Source organism: Bufo bufo, chromosome 3 (genome assembly GCF_905171765.1).
Source record: "Bufo bufo chromosome 3, aBufBuf1.1, whole genome shotgun sequence".
In the NCBI taxonomy this organism is placed as follows: domain Eukaryota; kingdom Metazoa; phylum Chordata; class Amphibia; order Anura; family Bufonidae; genus Bufo; species Bufo bufo.
In genome coordinates, this window is record NC_053391.1 from 136,832,924 (window position 1) to 136,838,629 (window position 5,706).

Consider the following 5,706-nt stretch of genomic DNA (forward strand, 5'->3'; position numbering starts at 1 on the left):
GGGCTGAGGCGCGCCGGCGGCCGGGCCCGCCGCGGCCGGGATGCCCGTGGCTGAGGCGAAGCGGGAGCCTCAGCCGCCCCTCTGAGCAGCTGCTGGACCTGCTCCTGGAGCCAGCCGGGTCCCCGAGCAGCTGCTGCCGACCTGAGATCCGACAGGAGTGATTCCACGTCCATGATAAATGTAAGTGCGCACGGAGTGTAGGTGTATACAGCTCCGTTCTATCCACAAAATGGCCTCCTTCATCCCGGGCCCTCACCTATTTAACCCCTCGTTCCACCGCCCCCATAACTTAAACTGACCAATCCCTCCCCAGGGGCTCCCTCAAACCAGCCCCCCGTCATGGTCGCCTCCCCCCAAGGCTGCGCCCCCAGTCCGGCTCTGTCTTTATGAAGGCAAGAAATTCTACAAAATTAACTCTTGACAAAGCACACCTTTTAAATTAAATTTATGAAAACCATTTCAGGTGACTACCTCATAAAGCTGACTGAAAGAATGGCAAGAGTGTGCAAAGCTGTCATCAAAGCAAAAGGAGGACACTTTTAAGAATATAAAACATAAAACATATTCTGATGTAACACATTTCTGTTTACTATTTTAAAGGGTTTTCCAGGTTATTAAAGGCTATGTACACCTTCAGGGGCATTTTTTATGATTGCATTTTACTCATTTTGGGATAAAAATCATGTTTTCATTTGGTCTTTATTAAAAATATATATTTTTTTTTTTAAACATTCTCTTTTTATTAAAGTAGACAACAATAAAAGCATAGTATCACATATACATTTTGAATATTTAGGAAAAGGCATGACCAGTGCAACTGATCTAAATGGCAAATTAGTGCAAGTCACAAGTATAACCTCTATCAAAATACAGCAGGTGGTTCACAAACCTAACTTATCATGCGTTGTGATATTGCAAGTTCAATACATTAATTTTCCCACTTCAAAGAACATTCAATAAATCACATATCAAACTAAAGCATAATCTTAAAACAAAACATAAAAGTCGAGTTGGTTCACCTCCTAGGCCTGATCAGTCACATTCTGAAGTCTATATACCAGCTAGTATATGTTGTAGCCTGTTTATCTTCCGCAAAAACTGTAGACACATACTTAGATATAATCTATCCTTACACTCAGACTAGTACCCTTCTGGGTTAAAGGACCTCTTTCTCTCAAGCACTTTCTGGAAGGGGGTATCTCATGATCTCTGAACTTGTTGAGTGACCATGTGCGACAGCCAAGGTTGCCAAGTTTTCAAAAATCTCTCTCTGTTATGAGACTCCCAACTTGCCAATTCCTCCATCCTGCATAGGTGATTCATTTTCTCATACCACATATCTATACTAGGCGGTTCTGTAGTTCTCCACAATGCTGGAACCAACAACTTAGCGGCTGTTATCATGTGTGTCTGCAGATTATTTTTATTAGGGGTGAAATTGCCCTCTGGTTTCCACAGTAGGACTAGGGGGGGAGTAAGTGACAATTTTCCTATACAGATCCTATTCATTACACCCTCCACTGAATCCCAAAACTGTCTAATTTTATGACAATGCCACCATATATGGGAAATGCTACCTACATCCTCCATACATCTCCAACACTCACTGGAGCTGATTAAGTGGATTTTTTGGAGGAATTCGGGTGTACGGTACCATCTGGTTAAGGTTTTGAGTGAATTCTCCTGCACTCTGACACATCTGGAAAAACCATGCGAGTGTGACAGAATAAATTTTCTGCTAGGTTCATCAAGGCTTATCCCTAGTTCCCTCTCCCATTCTTTAAGGTAAGTGGGCGAATTGTCCCCTTTTTTTTCTAGAATCTGTCTGTATATTAGGGATAAAGTTTTAGATGGCAAATTTGGTAAAAGGACCATGGTCTCTAACCAAGATGGATCTATCTTCGAGTGGTTTTTAGATACCTTAAACTTCTTACATGTTACTTCAAAGTCCCATTTTTGAATGTCTGTCCCTACTTTCGGTGGCTCCCCTTTGAGAGACTCATAGATATCTGCGACCAGAGGCAGCTTCAAAAGGTCCCCTACCTTTAGCTCTGATACAGATTCCCACACCGGGTTGGCCTCTATAACTCTTTCTGAAAGGACATAGGGCAGTATATTAAGGGGAGCAATAGGGGATAGATCTCCCTTGCTTAGGTTTAACGCTGGTGACCTCTGGCACTCTTTAATAGTGCTTTTAGTTATAACACTTATAAGTTCCTGAGGACTTAAGGTTGGAGGTTTACGCCATAGCCAGTGTACACTGTTTTTCCCCAATACTTCTCTTTCAAAGCGTACATGCAGGGGACTATCTCCAGATCTAGTCAAATTCAGCCATCTCTCTAGATGGATCGCTTGAACATAAGTAGAGATATCCGGCAAAGATATTCCCCCATGTCTCTTCTTCCTTATGAGTAGGGAATAAGGTAATCTAGCTTTTTTGTTGCCCCATAAAAATTTCCCCATAATAGATCTCAATCTGTTCAGAAATGATCTGGGTATTGCTATTGGGAGGGATCGAAACATATATAGTATTTGTGGTAGGATATATGAGGTTAATACGCTTTTCCTTCCTAACCAAGAAATCCTGGGTGATAAGGATTTATTCAGGAACGTTTGCACTTTGGTTAATAACGGAGTGTAGTTAAGCTGGAACAGCTGGGTGGGATTGGCTGGAATCATAACTCCCAGGTATTTAATCGCAGTGGAGGGCCACTTAAAGGGGGACATACCTCTAATCTTTTTCAATTGGGAAGGGGTTAGAGAAACCCCAATGGCTTCAGACTTTTCCATATTAATTTTGAAATTGGAGATCTCCCCAAAGGTTTTAAAGGTGTCTAGTATTTGCTTCATTGCTTCGATAGGGTTGGTGACTAATAGTAGCAGGTCATCGGCAAAAGCTGCCATTTTCTGCGAATCCCCCTTTAATTTGATTCCCTTAATATTAGGGTCCTGCCTGAACTTAAGTAGAAGCGTTTCTAGGACTAATATAAATAAAGACGGGGATAGGGGGCAACCCTGTCTGGTTCCATTCTTAATAATGAAGGGATCAGACATTGTACCATTAACTAAAATACGGGCTGTGGGAGCTGAGTACAGGGAGAAAATTGCTCTGACAAATGTATCAGGGAAGCCAAACGCCAATAAAGTACTACGCATGAAAGGCCAACCAACCCTATCGAAAGCCTTTTCAGCATCTGTCCCTAGCAATATTAAAGGTATGTTTTTCTTTTTGGCATAGCAAACTGCATTTACCACTCGACTAACATTATGCCTGCCTTCTCTGCCGGGCACGAACCCCACTTGCTCCTCCCCCACCAACCCAGGAAGCAAACCTGCTATACGGTGACTTAGTAATTTAGCCCACCATTTTAAATCTGTGTTAAGGAGCGAGATTGGGCGATAACTACCACACGCCTCAGGATCTTTCCCTTCCTTGGGGATGATAGTGATAGTCGCTTCCTGAGCCTGCGGAGGGAGGACCGAGCCACCGAGGAGGGAATTGCACATCTTAGTGAAATGTGGAATCAATATATCCGTAAATTTCTTATAGTACACTATAGGAAAACCGTCTGGTCCTGGGCTTTTTCCCAATGGGATGCTATTTAGAACTTTGGCAACCTCCTCCTCAGTGAACGGTCTCAGCAGATCTATCCTATCTTCGGCAGACAAGGCAGGCATATCAATAGATTTCAGGAAATCATCTATGTTATCTTGCAGCAACGCATTATCCCTAGTTTCGGGCCTCCCTTCCCCCTCTAGATTATATAGCGACGTGTAGAACTTGCAGAATTCTTTCGCTATGGCTGGTGTCGCCGTTAATCTGTGGCCATCTTTAGATTTAATTACTTGGATAAAGGACTTATTCCTCTGGGACTTTAGTAAGTTCGACATCAATTTAGAGCCCTTATCTCCGTGCGAATAGTATTTAAAACGTAAAGCCTGTAATATTTTAGCTGATTTTATGTTCAGTTTGTCTTTTAACTGTGACCTTAGGGATTTCAGCTGATTCAAAACCTCAATTGTCTGCGACTTTTTATGTAGCTTTTCCAGTGTGGCAATCTGTAAAAGCAGAGAGTTTATCAACTGTGTTCTTTGTCTTTTAACTTTGGAACCTATACTGATAAACTCTCCCCTTACTACAGCTTTGTGGGCTTCCCACAACATCGGGCATGACATCTGAGGGGTTTCATTTAAGCTGAAGTAGTCTAGGAGTACCTTCTCAACCCTATCTTTATGTTCATTCTCCTCCAAAAGAGTTGAATTGAGCCTCCATGACCAGGACCTCACTGGCATACCACTCAATACTAACTTCAAGCTCACCGGGGCATGATCTGATATTGTGATCGACCCTATGGAGGCTTCTTTAACCATGGGAATAGCAGTGTTGGATAAAAATAAATAATCAATGCGCTGGTAGGAGCCGTGCACTTTAGAGAAAAAGGTGAAATCTTTCTCATCTGGGTGAATCATTCTCCACACATCAGATAAGCCCATATCTGCCAAAGTTATCTGCAATCTACGCTTCTGTCTTCCCGATAGCTGAGACGTGGCAGATGTGGAGTCCATCCCTTGATCTAGTGCAAGGTTGAGATCTCCTCCTAGTACTACAATCCCTTCAGCGAACATTTTCAAAGAGTCTAAAGCCTGTATTAAAAATATTTAAACCACTGTCTTTGTGCAGCCTTGAGTTTTTCTAGAAGCAGGCTCTGAATTTTCACTCTTTTCCGTCAGACAGCTCAGCTGAGGGCTCCTTATCTCTGACCTTATAAACACTCATTATAGTTTAATTCTTATCTTATTGATAAGAATGTGGCTTAACTAAGTGTCTATGACATTTTAGTAATTTAGAGATAAGGGTGATTAGATGACCAGCACAAAGTGAAAGTAGGATTATGGAGGTTGTCTGTCAGCCGTGATGGACGCATAGCGGGAGCGCTCCCTGCCATTGCCACTGAGAATCCTGCTTTTACAGCCGAGAACCACTGTGACCATGGTCAAGATTGGAAAGGATCGCCAGGGGCACTGGGGAAAAACATCCCGAATTACAGAATCAAGCGGACATACCTCACTATACCGGTTTAACTGTCCGTCACGCGGTTCTCCAAGATAGCACCCGAAGATGTCATGGTGTCTGAGGAACTGGAGGAAAAGAGTGGAGGTGAGCAGGATGCAAGTAGCCTGGAACATCTCTCCTTCTCCAAGCAGTTCCTTAAAAAGACTATCGCTTTGTCGCTCAAGCCAGTTATGAAGGAGCTTGGAGACATTAAAAGTGATGTGCTTCATACAGTATTGGCCACAGGGTAGAGGAACTTGAGATGGCCGAGGCAGATTTCCTGTGCTTTGCAGATTTGACACAAGCCAAGCTGCAGCTGAAAGATGAGCAACTTAATCAAGCTTTTGATATGCTGAGGGATTAGAAAAATATGAGCAGGCTCTGTAATATTTGCATAAAAGGCCTCTCTGAACTGTGTACAGCAGATGCCCTGCGCAATGCGGCAGATCAAATCAATGCTGGGCCCAAACAAGGCCAAAAACATAGTTATTGAACGTATCCAATGGATCTCGAGACCTAAACCAGAGTTTACGGCACCATTGTATGATGTTATCTGTGGCTTACTGAGCATTTGTTAGGATCTGGCGGTATCGACACTGGCAAAGAGGAGAAGTTTGAAACCCTACCTCCTCCAGTTAAAGGAACTGAACATT